This window comes from Tachyglossus aculeatus, chromosome 3 (genome assembly GCF_015852505.1).
Source record: "Tachyglossus aculeatus isolate mTacAcu1 chromosome 3, mTacAcu1.pri, whole genome shotgun sequence".
In the NCBI taxonomy this organism is placed as follows: domain Eukaryota; kingdom Metazoa; phylum Chordata; class Mammalia; order Monotremata; family Tachyglossidae; genus Tachyglossus; species Tachyglossus aculeatus.
In genome coordinates, this window is record NC_052068.1 from 10,339,484 (window position 1) to 10,356,649 (window position 17,166).

Consider the following 17,166-nt stretch of genomic DNA (forward strand, 5'->3'; position numbering starts at 1 on the left):
GTTTTGTTTTTCTTTTGCGAGGAGCAGATACTCCTGACAGTGTATATAAAGCCGAGAAGTATTATCCGTCGGAATGTTTTGCAAATGTATTTGTTGTGATGAATGTGTTCTACACTGTTGCAGGTGGGAATCAGTGCTCAAGGGGTTAATGCTCAGTATCTGAGTGCGAGAAATCTTGTCTTTCTGTATTTTTGTAAATTTGAAAGATCTATTGTAAACTACAACAGTGTAATGGATCCATTTCATATGCGATGTGTCTTTAAAAGCAGAACCAGCTGAATGCACTAGATGAGAGTGCGGTTATTGCTTTATCCCAATGTCTAACCTGTCCATGACTGCTTCTTTAGCTGCGGCCAAAACAACAGCAACAACATAAAAAAAAACGAAGCTTTATTGTGTATATGCTGTATATGCTTGGACCGTCACAGAACTAAAATACAGTATTTTCCATTGTTTGCAGATTGGACTGTTTCATTTAATAGTTATTTTCATGCTTGGTTCTCCTGACTTATAGAGAACAAGTCCTCAGGGAAGATAAATATAGTCACTGGTTGTAATTATCAAACGGGGAGACCACCAAGCTATGCAGTCACCCTGCATTTGCCAGGCTGTACATTCACATTTCCATCTGCATCCTTCTTTCAGGCACACACTTGAGAGATTGTTTTCGTAGCTCTCAGATCTGCGCAGATGGTCCTTTGCTATTGGAGAGGCTGGTACACTAGAATTCAACTGAGTGGTTGCCTCTCTCCGCAGGGGATCGGGCTCTGAAAAACAATGGAAACTTAAGCATTAAACATTCAATTCTATTGTACTTAAATGTTGATTTAGTTGCTATTGGACTGCATCTGGAAAGGATGTCGTGCAGTGTTGTTTGCCCATCTTTGCACATAGTAAGCACTTAACAAATACCATTATTATTATTATTATTTATGGAAAAATAAAAATCGACCCTGCGACCAGAGGGTAGGGTCATTCCAAGTGAAATAAATTTGAAAAAGAGTCTGGTAGTGCCAGAGATCATCAGAATTTTTCAGTTGCTTACAGATTTCCTGTGGTTCTCTATACTTCTTTCTTTCACAGCCCAGGAGGCAGGATGATGAGGAGTAAAAATAGTAAGAATGATAACAACAATAATACTTGTGTTTGTTAACCACTTACTAGGTGTCAAGCACTGTTCTAAACCCTGGAGTAGATATAAGATAATCAGGTCAGACACAGTCCCTTCCCAACATGGGGCTCACAGTTTAAGCAGTAGGGAGAACTGGTATTGAATCCCCATCTTATATTTGAGGAAACAGGCATAGAGCTGTTAAGTGACCAGGGTCCCAAAGCAGGTGGGTGGCAGAGCTGGAATTAGAAGCCAGTTCCTCTGACTCCTAAACCTGTGCTCTATCCACTAGGCCACACTGCTCCTGAGTAAGACTGATTCATTAGCAACCTTAATTTTACCAGTGCCTGTCCCCTGACCCCTACATTAGACTCTGAGGAAATGGAAGGGAAAGCTATGTGACCTAATGGAAAGAGCCCAAGCCTGCTTTGGGAGACCTGGGTTCTAATCCTGGTTCTGCCACTCACCTGGGTGCCCTTGGGTAAGTCATTTCACTTCTCTGTGCCTCAGTCCCCTCATCCTCTATACTGTAAGCTTGTTGTGGGCAGGGAATATGTCTGTTGTTTTGTTCATTTATTAATTTGTTCAGTCATACTTATTGAGTGCTTACTGTGTGCAGAGCACTGTACAAAGCGCTTGGGAGAGGACAATACAACAATAAACAGACATTCCCTGCCCACAGTGAGCTTACATTCTAGATGGGGAGAGACAGACAGAAATAAATAAATGACAGATACGGACATATTTGCTGTGGGACTGGGAAGGGAGAAGAACAAAGGGAACAAGTCATGGTGACACAAAAGGGAGTGTTATATTGTACTCTGCCAAGCGCTTAGTACAGTGCTCTACACACAGTAAGCACTCAATAAGTACAATTAACTGAGTGATCTGTAAGCCAGGTATCCAATACCTATTCTCCCTTTCCCTTAGATAGTGAGCCTCATGTAGGACAGGGACCATGCCTGATCTGCTTGAATCTACCCCGTTGCTGATCACAGTGCTTGGTACATAGTAAATGCTTAACAAATGCCACACACATTAAAAAAAAACACGCTGGTATACAGAATGTTCTAAGGAGAGCAAATAAAAAACCGGGTCCTTTAAAAGAAAGAGGAATCAGTTTAAAATGTAGAGTCAATGTCAAAAATTGCCTTCCCTGATACAAAGGCAATGAATTAAAGTGGCTCTGATCCAGAAGTAGGATCCTTCTCCTTAAAGGACAGTTTAAGCATCAGGAAGAGCTAAGCATTCACAGTAGCAGGAGACAGTACAGATGATTATAAACTGAATTAGTAAATGGACTAGCTACTCGCCTTTTTAAAGTTCTGTTTTTACTGCCACTGTCCAGAAGAGAGGGTGTTTTAAAGGGAGATGCTGATGGGATTTAGAGACACTGTCTCCACTGAGTTGGCATTTCCCTTCTCATTTTCAGTTCTATCTTTCTGTGGAAATTATACTGGCAGTGAACCTCTCATGGCTGAGCTCCTCCTGGAAACAAACAGTTTGGACAGTTTCCATGGAAAAGCTATCTTTTTGGTGATGTTTAAATTATTTAAGTATTACAAGGAAAACACGAGCCTTGTGTGTTTTCGGTCTCGGACATGTTTAGGAGTCTTTTTGTGTCAAAGATGTTCTTTAAACGTCCAGATTCATTGTGGAGGCAATCAGTAAATCAACTAAGAGTATTTATTGTTATTTTATTCTCTCTAGCACTTAGGACAGTGCTTCACCCACAGTAATCACTCAATAAATACGATTGAATGAGTGAATTTATTGATTGCTTATTCTGTGCCGGGCACTGTCTGGAGATCTTGGGAGAGTATAATAGAGTTTTTTGGTGTTTTCCTTTTACGGTATTTCTGAAGTGCTTACTATGTGCCGGGCACTGTACTATGCACTGAGGATGATACAAGATAATCGGGTTGCGCACAGTCCCTGTCCTGCACGGGGTTCCCAATCATAATCCCCATTTTATAGATGAGGGTACTGAAGCACAGAGAAGAGAAATGATTTGCCCAAGATCATACAGCAGACAAGCGGCGGAGTTGGCATTAGGACTCAGGTCTTTCCAATTCCCAGGCCTTTGCTCTATCCACTAGGCCACACTGCTTCCAGGTTAGTAGCTACAATCACTGAACTAAAGGGGCTTACTATCTAATGGGGAGCCCGATCAATTTCAGATCGGGAGAAGCAATGGAGTTTAAAGATATGGACATAGATGCCATGGTGAAGCCAGGGGGCTGGGAGGGCAGGGGGAACCCCCTCTGGTCTACCCTGGATAGCCCATAGCTGGGGTCCCATAAATCCCTGATTTATGAAACCCACTTGGGTGAGCCTCTACCAGCTAGGCAGTCACAGCAGATAAAACGAAAATGTTGGCCGTTTCTCAGGTGGGTGCCATTTTGGTTTCATGGAGGCGGCATTCTGAGGCTATATCAGCAGCCTCAGGTAGAGAGGCCAAGTGGTCTGGTTTTCAAGTGGTTCGTCTCCTGTCTGGTGCTATGAGAGGGTGGAGAGAGGGTTCAGCAAAGAGGGGGTCGGGATTGGTTAGTGTCATCAATGGCCAATCCGGCAGCGGGAGATTCCCCCAAAATTCATGCTGATGGTTGGAAATAACTGGTCCTTCACTTCCACATGCCAACACTGGTAGGTTGTGTAAAGGAGAAGAAGAACTGAATTAGATTTTAAGTGGTGTCTTTCTCAGATATGAAGGTCACACACATATGTGGGGGTTTTTTGTGTGTGTATGTGTGTGTCTGTATGTTCATTCATTCATTCATTCAATCATATTTATTGAGCGTATACTGTGTGCAGAGCACTGGACTAAGAGCTTGGAAAGTAGAATTCAGCAACCGATAGAGACAATCCCTACCCAACAACGGGCTGACAGTCTAGAAGGGGAGACAAACAACGAAACAAAACAAATAGACAGGCATCAATAGCAACAAAATAGATAAATAGAATTATAGATATATGCACATCAAATAATCAAATAAGTAGAATAATATGTGCAAATTTACAAAAGTGCTGTGGGGTGGGGAAGAGGGTTGAGCAGAAGGAGGGAGTAGGGGCAATGGGGAGGGGAGGAGGGGCAGAGGACAAGGGGGGCTCAGTCTGGGAAGGCCTCCTGGAGGAGGTGAGCTTTCAGTAGGGCTTTGAAGGGGGGGAGTTTGCTAGTTTGGCAGATGTGAGCAGGGAGAACATTCCCGGCCAGAGGTAGGATATGGGCCAGGGGTCGACGGTGGGACAGGTGAGAACGAGGCTCAGTGAGGAGGTTAGCAGCAGCAGAGGAGTGGAGTGTGTGGGCTGGGCTGTGGAAGAAGAGAAGAAAGGTGACGTAGGAGGGGGCGAGGGGATGGACAGCTTTGAAGCTGAGAGTGAGGAGTTTTTGCTTCATGCAAAGGTTGATAGGTAACCACTGGAGAGTTTTGAGATTTTGGGGTGATGTGCCCAGAGTGTTTCTGTGCAAAGATAATCCAGGCTGCAGAGTGAGGTATAGACTGAAACGGGAAGAGACAGGAGGATGGGAGATCAGAAAGGAGGCTGATGCAGTAATCCAGGCAGGATAGGATGAGAGATTGTACCAACAAGGTAATGGTTTGGATGGAGAGGAGAAGGCAGATCTTGGTGATGTTGAGGAGATGAGACCGGCAGGTTTTGGTGGTGGATTGGATGTGTGGGGTGAATGAGACAGCAAAGTAAAGGATGACACCAAGTTTGCAGGCTTGTGAGACAGGAAGGATGGCAGTGCCATCCACAGTGATGGGAAAGTCAGGGAGAGGACAGGGTTTGGGAGGGAAGATAAGGAGCTCAGTCTTGAACATGTTGAGTTTTAGGTGGCGGTCAGACATCCAGGTGGAGATATCCTGAAGGCAGGAGGAGATGCGAGCCTGGAGGGAGGGAGATAGAATAGGGGAGGAGATTTAGATTTGGATATCATCTGCGAAGAGATGATAGGGAAGCCTTGGGAGTGAATGAGTTCACCAAGGGAGTGAGTATAGATGGAGAACAGAAAGGGACCAAGAACTGACCCTTTGAGGAACCCCTACAGTAAGGGGATGGAAGGGAGAGGAGGAGCCCCTGAAGGAGACTGAGAATGAATGGCCGGAGAGATGAGAGGAGAACCAGGAGAGGACAGAGTCCGTGAATCCAAGGCTGGATAACATGTTGAGGAGAAGGGGATGGTTGACAGCATCAAAGGCAGCTGAGAGGTCGAGGTGTGTGCTTTCATTCAACTGTATTTATTGAGCACTTACCATGTGCAAAGCACTGTACTGAGTACTTGGGAGAGTACAATATAACAATAAACAGACACACTCCCTCCACAGTGAGTTTACATTCTAGATGGGGAGAAATACATTAATATAAGTAAATAAATAAATGCCTGATGCATACATAAGTGTTGTGGGCCTGGGAGGGGAGGATGAATAAAAGGAACAAGTCAGGGCGATGCAAAAGGGAGTGGGAGAAGAGGAATGGAGGGCTTAGTCAGGGAAGGCCTCTTGGAGGAGATGTGCCTTCAATAAGGCTTTGAAGCGGGGCAGAGTCACAGCGTGGCTCAGTGGAAAGAGCCTGGGCTTGGGAGTAAGAGGTCATGGGTTCTAATCCCTACTCTGCCACATGTCTGCTATGTGACCTTGGGCAACTCACTTAACTTCTCTGAGCCTCAGTTCCCTCATCTGTAAAATGGCGATTAAGACTGTGAGCCCCACATGGGACAACCTGATCACCTTATATCCCCCCACCATTTAGAACAGTGCTTGGTACCTAGTAAACACTTAACAAACGCCGCCATTAATTAATTAATATGAGGAGGGAGGGAGTTCCAGGCTGGAGGCAGGTCACGGGCAAGAGTTTGGGGGCGAGATAGATGAGATCATCATATGGTGAGAAGGTTAACATTACAGGAGGTAGATGGGCAATTAATATGCATATTACGTATTACATATGGCATGTAACGTAATAATTAAAGTAGGCTATTGAAGGGCTTTCTAGAGGTGTCCTTCATGGTCTCTGACAGGTGGGGTCCAGGGAATGGAACCAGTCTTGTCCCTGGCTGGATCTCCTTCAGTAGCTTAAACACTGGACCCGGAACTCAGAATGCTCTCTTTTATCCTTTCTTCCAGAAATCATGAGTCTCACCTCCCTTCTCTCCTTCTCCAGCCTGCACCCTCCACTCCTCTGCGGCTAACCTCCTCACTGTACCTTGTTCTCACCTGTCCCGCTGTCGACCCCTGGCCCACGTCCTCCCCCTGGCCTGGAATGCCCTCCCTCTGCACATCTGCCAAGCTAGCTCTCTTCAAAGCCCTACTGAGAGCTTACAGGACAACATGATGAAAAATACCAAATGAGCTTGTCATTCATTCATTCATTCATTCAATTGTATTTTTGAGCACTTTCTGTGTGTGCAGCCCGCCTTCTCCACCCACAAGTTTGCCCAACATTAGAAACTACACAGTAAGTGCTCAATAAATACGATTGATTGATTGATTGATTGACCTAGTGGTTAGAGCAGAGGCCCAGGAGTCAGGAGGGCCTGATTTCTAATCACAGCTCTGCCACTTGTCCACCGTGTGACCTTGGGCAAGTTTCTTCACTTCTCAGCGGCTCAGTTACCTCATCTGTAAAAAGTTGACGAATACCATGAGGTAAGGGACTGTGTTGAACCTCTCTGATCTCCCATCCTCCTGTCTCTCCCCACTTCAATCTATACTTCACGCTGCTGCCCAGATCATCTCTGTGCAGAAACGCTCTGGGCATGTTACTCCCCTCCTCAAAAATCTCCAGTGGCTACCAATCAACTTACGCATCAGGCAAAAACTCCTCACTTTCAGCTTCAAGGCTCTCCATCACCTCGCCCCTCCTACCTCACCTACCTTCTCTCCTTCTCCAGACCAGTTGGCACCCTCCACTCCTCTGCCGCTAACCTCCTCATTGTGCCTCGTTCTCGCCTGTCCTGCCGTTGACCCCCAGCCCACATCCTCCCCCTGGCCTGGAATACCCTCCCTCCGCACATCCGCCAAGCTAGCTCTCTTCCTCCCTTCAAAGCCCTACTGAGAGTTCACCTCTTCCAGGAGGCCTTCCCAGACTGAGCCCCCTCCTTCCTCTACCCCTCCTCCCCCTCCCCATCCCCCCACCTTACCTCCTTCCCCTCCCCACGGCACCTGTATATATGTATATATGTTTGTACATATTTATTACTCTATTTATTTTACTTGTACATATTTATTCTATTTATTTTATTTTGTTAATATGTTTTGTTTTGTTGTCTGTCTCCCCCTTCTAGACTGTGAACCCTCTGTTGGGTAGGGACCATCTCTATATGTTGCCAACTTGTACTTCCCAAGTGCTTAGTACAGTGCTCTGCACACAGTAAGCACTCAGTAAATATGATTGAATGAATAAATGAATGAATACTTCTGCGTAGTTAACACAATGCTAGCAATTAGCTGTCCTTTGAAAAATACTGTGGAAATATGCTACAATATTATCAGCAGATCATTTGGCTCCTTTGTAAACAGGCAGGTTACCTAGGCCATCCTGTCTTTGCCTCATGCTGTCGAGCCATCTACAACCCATAGCAACTCCAGGAACATATCTCCCCTAGAATGACCCATCTCCACCTGCAATCGTTCTGGTAGTATATCCACAGAGTTTTCTTGGTAAAAATATGCATTTTTACCATCTTTTCATTTACCACCGGGTAAACTTGAGTCTCCATCCTGGACTCTCTCGCCATGCTCCATGCTCTCTCACCTCCTCCAGGAGGCCTTCCCAGACTGAGCCCCCTCCTTCCTCCCCCTCTTCCCCCTCTCCATCCCCACCGCCTTACCCTCCTTCCCTTCCCCACAGCACCTGTATATATGTATATATGTTTGTACGTATTTATTACTCTATTTATTTATTTATTTTACTTGTACATATCTGTTCTATTTATTTTATTTTGTTAATATGTTTTGTTTTGCTCTCTGTCTCCCCCTTCTAGACTGTGAGCCCACTGTTGGGTAGGGACCGTCTCTATGTGTTGCCAACTTGTACTTCCCAAGCGCTTAGTACAGTGCTCTGCACACAGTAAGTGCTCAATAAATATGTTTGATTGATTGATTGATTGATTGATTGATTGATTGATGCTGCTTCCTGGCATACTTCCCATGGCAGGCCATTCCATCCACACAACCTTCTCTGTCAGCTCACCCCGCTAATCCTTCCGGCCTTCCTGGGGTTAAACAATTTCCCACTCTCATGCATAAGGGGCAGTCAGGGGTATTTATAGAGTACTTACTGTGGGCGGGGATGGGGGTGGGTGGGTAGTACAGTGCAGTAAAATAAATAGACACAATCCCCGCTCAAAAGAAGCTTATGGGCCAGAGGTGGATGGATGGGAATCTCTTGGAAAGAGCACGGACTATGGAGTCAGAGGTCGTGAGTTCTAATCCCAGCTCTGCTGCTTCTCAGCTGTGTGACTTTGGGCAAGCCACTTAACTTCTCTGTGCCTCAGTTACCTAATCTGTAAAATGGGGATTAAAAACTGTGAGCCTCCCAAGGGAGAACCTGATTACCTTGTACTCCCCCAATGCTTTGAACAGTGTTTTGCGCATAGTAAGCTCTTAACAAGTGCCATTATCATTATTATTATTATTATTATTATTATCTCTTCTCCTCAATCAATCAATCAATCAATCGTATTTATTGAGCACTTACTGTGTGCAGAGCACTGTGCTAAGCACTTGGGAAGTACAAGTTGGCAACATATAGAGACGGTCCCTACCCAACAGTGGGCTCACCTCCTCCTCCTTCCCCAGGTCCTCTTCTGTGCTCCTGCTGATGTCTCCGGGATCTCTTTCCAGATTCATTCATTCATTCAATCGTATTTATTGAGCGCTTACTGTGTGCAGTAAGTGTAAACCCTGCCTTTGGGGAAAGAAAAGGGAGGCAGATCTGGTGTCGATATTGTAACCTTTGTTGCCAAATTGCACTTTCCAAGCGCTCAGTCCAGTGCTCTGCACACAGTAAAGCGCTCAACACCTTACGATGGAATATCTATTCTATTTGTTTTATTTTGTTAATATGTTTGGTTTTGTTCTCTGTCTCCCCCTTCTAGATTATGAGCCCACTGTTGGGTAGGGACCGTCTCTATATGTTGCCAACTTGTACTTCCCAAGCGCTTAGTACAGTGCTCTGCACACAGTAAGCGCTCAATAAATACGATTGATTGACTGATTGATTGCAGAGCACTGTACTAAGCACTTGGGAAGTACAGATGAATATTTTAGTATGGTCGTTGTAGAATTATTCATCAGATGCACTTAGAATGTCCTCCGAGAGACGCTTCATTAAGTAGCTCTGGAAGAGTGCTTTGGAAGAGTGTCTTAATCCCTTTGGAGCCAAAGGTCATGGGTTCAAATCCCGGCTCTGCCAACTGTCAGCTGTGTGACTTTGGGCAAGTCTGTGGGCCTCAGTTCCCTCATCTGTAAAACGGGGATTAACACTGTGAGCCCCCCTGGGACAACCTCATCACCTTGTAACCTTCTCAGTGCTTAGAACAGTGCTTTGCACATAGTAAGTGCTTAATAAATGCCATCATTCACCTCCTCCAAGAGGCCTTCCCAGACTGAGCCCCCTTTTTCCTCTCTCCTCCCCATCCCCTGGCCCTACCTCCTTCCCCTCCCCACAGCACTTGTATATATTTGTACAGATTTATTACTCTGTTTATTTTACTTGTACATATTTACTATTCTATTTATTTTGTTAATGATGTGCATTCCCTTCTAGATTGCGAGCCCACTGTTGGGTAGGGACTGCTTCTATACGTTGCCAACTTGTACTTCCCAGGCGCTTAGTACAGTGCTCTGCACACAGTAAGCGCTCAATAAATACAATTGATTGATTGATTGATTGATTGATTTAGCTTTAATTCTATTTGTTCTGACTACTTGACACCTGTCTCCATGTTTTGTTTTGTTGTCTGTCTCCCCCTTCTAGACTGTGAGCCCATTGTCGGGTAGGGACCGTCTCTACATGTTGCCAACTAGAACTTCCCAAGCGCTTAGTACAGTGCTCTGCACATAGTAAGCGCTCAATAAATACGATTGAATGAATGAATAAATTATTGTTAAGAGCGAGGACTGCGTTTTGAGGCGGTAGCGCCATAGTTTGGCCACTAGGGGGTGTAAAGCAGCAAGTGTGCGGAGTTGCTGAATCAGCGAAAGTGTGTGGGATTAACACTTGGCGGTACGCTCAGACCTTAAAAGTCCACAGCCATTCATTCATTCAATTGTATTTACTGAGCGCCTACTGTGTGCAGAGCACTGTACTAAGCGCTTGGGAGAGTACAATACAGCAAAAAAACCTATCCCACTCCCTGCCTGCAATGGGCTTACAGTCTACAGTGGGGGACGTAGACATTAATGCAAATAAGCAAAAACTCCTCACCCTTGGCTTCAAAGCTGTCCATCCCCTCACCCCCTCCTACCTCACCTCCCTTCTGTCCTTCTCCAGCCCAGCCAGCACCCTCAACTCCTCTGCTACTAACCTCCTCACTGGGCCTCGTTCTCACCTGTCCCGCCATCGACCCCCTGCCCACGTCTTCCCCCTGGCCTGGAATGCCCTCCCTCTGCACATCCGCCAAGCTAGCTCTCTTCCTCCCTTCAAAGCCCTACTGAGAGCTCACCTCCTCCAGGAGGCCTTCCCACACTGAGCCCCCCCTTATCCTCTCCTCCTCCTTCCCTCTCCATCGCTCCAACTCCTCCTTCTGCACTCCCCCCTTCCCCTCCCCCCAGCACTGTGTATATTTGTACACATTTATTACTCTATTTTATTAATGATGTACATATAGCTATAATTCTATTCATTCTGACAGTTTTGACACCTGTCTACATGTTTTGTTTTGTTGTCTGTCTCCCCCTTCTATTCATTCATTCATTCAATTGTATTTATTGATCACTTACTGTGTGCAGAGCACTGTACTAAGCACTTGGGAAGTACAAGTTGGCAACATATAAAGACGGTCCCTACCCAACAGTGGGCTCACAGTCTAGAAGGGGGAGACAGAGAACAAAACAAAATATATTAACAATATAAAATGAATAGAATAAATATGTACAAATAAAATAGAGTAATAAATACGTACAAACATATATACATATATACAGGTGCTGTGGGGTGGGGAAGGAGGTAAGGAGGGGGGATGGCGAGGGGGTGGAGGGGGAGAGGAAGGAGGGGGCTCAGTCTGGGAAGGCCTTCTAGACTGTGAGCCCGTTGTTGGGTAGGGACCTTCTCTATATGTTGCCGATTTGTACTTCCCAAGCGCTTAGTACAGGGCTCTGCACACAGTAAGCGCTCAATAAATACTATTGAATGAATGAATGAATGCATTAAATAGATAAAATGACAGATATGTACGGAAGTTCTGTGAGTCTGTGAGGGGGCAACAGCAAAGGAAGCAAGGAAGCAACTCAGGGTGATGCAGAAGGGAGTGGGAGCTGAGAAAAAGTGGGGCTTAGTCTGGGAAGGCCTCTTGGAGGAGATGGGCCTTCAGTAAGGCTTTGAAAGGGGGGCGAGTCATTGTCTGTGGGATTTGAGGAGGGAGGGCACTCCAGGCCAGAGGTAGGATGTGGGCCAGGGGTCAGCGGCTGCGAGATGGGAGAGATGGAGACATCTCCCCCTCGTCCCCCTCTCCATCCCCCTCATCTTACCTCCTTCCCTTCCCCACAGTACCTGTATATATGTATATATGTTTATACATATTTATTACTCTATTTATTTATTTTACTTGTACATATCTATTCTATTTATTTTATTTTGTTAGTATGTTTGGTTTTGTTGTCTGTCTCCCCCTTTTAGACTGTGAACCCACTGTTGGGTAGGGACTGTCTCTATATGTTGCCAACTCGTACTTCCCAAGCGCTTAGTACAGTGCTCTGCACACAGTAAGCACTCAATAAATACGATTGATTGATTGATTGATTGATGGTGAGAAGGATGGCACTAGAGTTTCACTGTTTTGGTCTCAGCTCTGCAATCTGCATGCAATCAAGGAACACTTTCAGGCTTGAGCTAATTTGCATGGAAGTCACTGTCAATCAATCAGGCAAGCAGTGACACAACTCCATTGTAGCATAATAATAATAATTATGGTGTTCGTTAAGTGCTTACTAAGTGCCGAACATTATTCGAGAAGCAGCGTGGTTCAGTGGAAAGAGTCCGGGCTTTGGAGTCAGAGGACATGGGTTCAAATTCCGGCTCCACCCAATTGTCAGCTGTGTGACCTTGGGCAAGTCACTTGACGTCTCTAGGCCTCAGTTACCTCATCTGTAAAATGTGGATGAAGACTATGAGCCCCCCGTGGGACAACCTGATCACCTTGTAACCTCCCCAGCACTTGGAACAATGCTTTGCACATAGTAACTGCTTAATAAATGCCATTATTATTATTATTCTAAGTGCTGGGGTAGATACAAGGTAATCAGGTTGGACACAGACCCTGTCTCCCATGGGGCTCACAGTCTTCATCCCCACTTTACAGATGATGATGATGATGATGATGATGACAATGATGGTATTTGTTAAGCGCTTACTATATACCAAACAGTGTTCTAAGCACTGGGGTAGATACAAGGTGATCAGGTTGTCCCACGTGGGGCTCACAGTCTTAATCCCCATTTTACAGATGGGGGAACTAAAGCACAGAGAAGGTCACTGAGTGACCCAAAGTCACACAGTTGATAATTGGCAGAGTCGGGATTCGAACACACATCCTCTGACTCCTAAACCCATACTCTTTCCACTGTCCATGCTGCTTCTCCCTTGTTTCCTTCTGTTCCTTGAGCTGTGTGAAATCAGCTGTGACTCCCCACTGACATCATAGGAAATAATAATAGAGAAGCAGCATGGCCTAGTGGATACAGCCCGGGCCTGGGAGTCAGAAGGTCATGGGTTCTAATTCCAGCTCTGCCATTTGTCTGCTGTGTGACTTTGGACAAGTCCTTCACTTCTCTGGGCCTCAGATCCCTCATCTGTAAAATGGGGATTAAGACTGTGAGCCCCAAGTGGGACAGGGACTCTGTTCAACCCGATTATCTCGTATCTACCCACGTGCTTAGAACAATGCCTCACACCCAATAAGTGCTTGACAAATACCATCAGCTTATTATTGGAGAATCAGCGTGGTTCAGTGGAAAGAGCACGGGCTTGGGAGTCAGAGGTCATGGGTTCAAATCTCGGCTCTGCCAATTTTCAGCTGTGTGACTTTGGGCAAGTCACTTAACTTCTCTGTGCCTCAGTTACCTCATCTGCAAAATGGGGATTAAGACTGTGAGCCCCACGTGGGACAACCTGATCACCTTGTATCCTCCCCAGCACTTAGAACAGTGCTTTGCACATAGTGAGTGCTTAACAAATGCCATCATCATTATTATTATTATAAATGTGTTTTTGATTCCAAGCTAATAGTAACGAAAAGCAGTGTGGTCTAGTGGAAAGACCCTGGGTCTGGGAGTCTGGGGATCTAGGTTCTAATCCCAGCTCTGCCTCTTGTCTTTTGTTTGTACCTTGGGCAAGTCACTTCACTTCTCTGTGCCTCAGTTACTTTATCTTCAAAATGAGGATTAAGACCATGGGACTTATGTGGGACAATGACTGTGTCCAACTCAACAATCTTGTATGTACCCAAGCTCTTAGTACAATGTCTGGTCCATGGGAAGTGCTTAACAAATGCTATTTAAAAAATAATGATAGTTTTTATTAATGACTTATCAGGAGCATGGGCTTGGGAGTCAGAAGATCATGGGTTCTAATCCCAGCTCAGCTACTTGTCAGCTGTGTGACTTTGGGCAAGTCACAATTGTCAGATGTGTTTGCGCAAGTCACTTAACTTCTCTGTGCCTCAGTTACCTCATTTGTAAAATGAGGATTAAGGCTGTGAGCCTTAAGTGGGACAACCTGATCACCTTGTAACCTCCCCAGTGCTTAGAACAGTGCTTTGCACATAGTAAGCACTTAATAAATGCCATTATTATTATTATTATTATTCTCTGTACTTCAGCTACCTCATCTGTAAAATGAGGAGTAAGACTGCGAGCCCCACTTAGGACAACCTCATCACCTTGCATCTACCCCAGCGCTTAGAACAGTATTTAGCACATAGTAAGCACTTAACAGATACCATCATCATTATTATTATTATTAGCCCCATTATGCAGATGAGGAACTGACCCCATCTTACCTCCTTCCCTTCCCCACAGCACCTGTATATATGTATATATGTTTGTACATATTTATTACTCTATTTATTTATTTATTTATTTATTTATTTATTTTACTTGTACATATCTATTCTATTTATTTTATTTTGTTAATATGTTTGGTTTTGTTCTCTGTCTCCCCCTTCTAGACTGTGAGCCCACTGTTGGGTAGGGACTGTCTCTATATGTTGCCAACTTGTACTTCCCAAGTGCTTACTACACTGCTCTGCACACAGTAAGTGCTCAATAAATATGATTGATTGATTGATTGATTGAGGCAGAGAAAAGTTAAATGAATTGCCCAAGGCCCATTGCAGGCAAAGGGTGGAACCAGGGCTAGAATTTCATACTGTTCATTCAGTCATTCATTTAATTGCATTTATTGAGGGCTTACTGTGTGTAAGCATGTTGTGGGCAGGGATGTGTCTGTTGTTCTATTTTACTCTCCCAAGTGCACTGTACTAAGCGCTTGGGAGAGTACAATAGAACAACAAACAGACACATCCCTGCCCACAACAATCTTACTGTCCAGAGGGGGAAACAGACATTAATATAAGTAAATCAATTATAGATATGGGCATAATTGCTGTGGGGCTGGTGGGGGGTAGATAAATTAAGAAAGCAAAGATGCAGAAGGGAATGAGAGAAGAGGAAAGGAGGGCTTAGCCAGAGAAGATCTGTGGGAGGAGATGTGCCTTCAATAACGCTTTGAAGAAAGAGGAAAGGAGGGCTTAGTCAAAAAAGGCCTCTGAGAGGAGATATGCCTTCAATAAGGCTTTGAAGATGGGGAGAGTAATTGTCTGTCAGATTTGAGGAAGGAAGACATTCCAGGCCAGAAGCAGGACTTGGGTGAGGGGTCAGTGAGACAAGATAGATTCTTTCATTCAATCGTATTAATTCATTCTTTCATTCAATCGTATTTATTGTGCGCTAACTGTGTGCAGAGAACTGTACTAAGTGTTTGGGAAGTACAAGTCGGCAACATATAGAGACAGTCTCTACCCAACAATGGGCTCACAGTCTAGAAGGGGGAGATGAGCTGAGATAGTGAGATTGAGGCACAGTGAGAAGGTTGGCACAGTGAGAAAGAGCCAAGTGTGTGGACTAGGTTGTAGTAGGAGTTTAGTGAGGTGAGGTAGAAGGGAGCAAGGTGATGGATTGCTTTAAAGCCAATGGTGAGGTGTTTCTGTTTGATACAGAGGTGGATGGGCAACCACTGGAGGTTCTTGAGGAGTGGGGAAACGTCATAAACATGTTTCCAGTGGTTGCTTGTCAACCTTCGTATGAAGCAAAAACTCCTCACTATGGGCTTCAGAGCTCTCCATCTCCTTGCCCCCTCCTACCTCACCTCCCTTCTCTCCTTCTCCAGCCCAGCCCGCACACTCCACTCCTCTGCCACCGCTAACCTCCTCAATGGGCCTCGTTCTCACCTGTCCTGACACTGACCCCTGGCCCACAGCCTACTTCTGGCCTGGAATGCCCTCCCACCTCACATCTGCCAAACTAGCTCTCCTCCTCCCTTCAGAGCCCTACTGAGAGCTCACCTTCTCCAGGAGGCCTTCCCACACTGAGACCCCCTTTTCCTCTGCTCCTCCTCCCCTCCCCATTGCCCCCACTCCCTCCTTTTTCCATTCCCCCTTCCTCTCCCCATAGCACTTGTGTATATTTGTACATATTTATTATTCTATTTTATTAATGATGTGTATATATCTGCAACTTTTATTTATTTTATTTTGACACCTGTCTACTTGTTTTGTTTTGCTGTCTGTCTCCCCCTTCTAGATTGTGAGCCCGTTGTTGGATAGGGACTTTATATGTTGCCGAATTTTACTTTCCAAGCAATTAGTACAGTGCTCTGCACACAGTAAGCACTCAATAAATACGATTGAATGAATGAATAAACGTTTTTGTAGAAATGTGCTCCAGGCAGTAGAGTGAAGCATGGACTGGAGTGGGGAGAGACAGGAAGCATGGACTGGAGTGGGGAGAGACAGTCAGCAAAGGAGACTGGTAGACTAATAAAGGTGGGATAGATAAGTGATTGTATTGATGTGGCAGCAGTTTGGATGGAGAGAAAAGGTTGGATTTTAGTGAAGTTGTGAGGGTGTAGCTGACAGGATTTAGTAATGGATTGACTATGTGGGTTGAATGAGAGAGAGGAATCAAGGATAGCACCAATGTTAAGGGCTTGTGACACAAGCAGCATGGCTCTGTAGAAAGAGCCCCAGCTTTGGAGTCAGAGGTCATGAGTTCAAATCCCAGCTCCGCAAATTGTCAGCTGTGTGACTTTGGGCAAGTCACTTAACTTCTCTGGGCCTCAGTTCCCTCACCTGTAAAATGGGGATGAAGACTGTGAGCCCCCCATGGGACAACCTGATCACCTCCCCAGCGCTTAGAACCGTGCTTTGCACAAAGTAAGTGCTTAATAAATGTCATTATTATTATTATTATTAAGAAGGATGGTGGTGTTGGGGAAATCAGGGGAAGGACAGGGTTTGGGTAGGAAGATAAGGAGGTCTGTTTTGGACATATTAAACTTGAGGTGATGGGAGGACATCCAAGTAGGGATGTCTTGAAGGAAGGAGGAGACATGAGACTGGAGAGAGGGAGAGAAATCAGGGTTGGAGATGGAGATTTGGGAATCATCCACGTAGTGGTGGTAGTTGAAGTCTTGTGAGTAAGTGACTTCTCCAAGGGAGTGGATGTAGAGGGAGAATAGAAGGGGACCCAGAACTGAACCTTGAGGGACTCCCATAGTCAGGGGGTGGAAGGCAGAGGAGGAGCTCAAGTGGTACGGGAACTGTGTCTAAACTG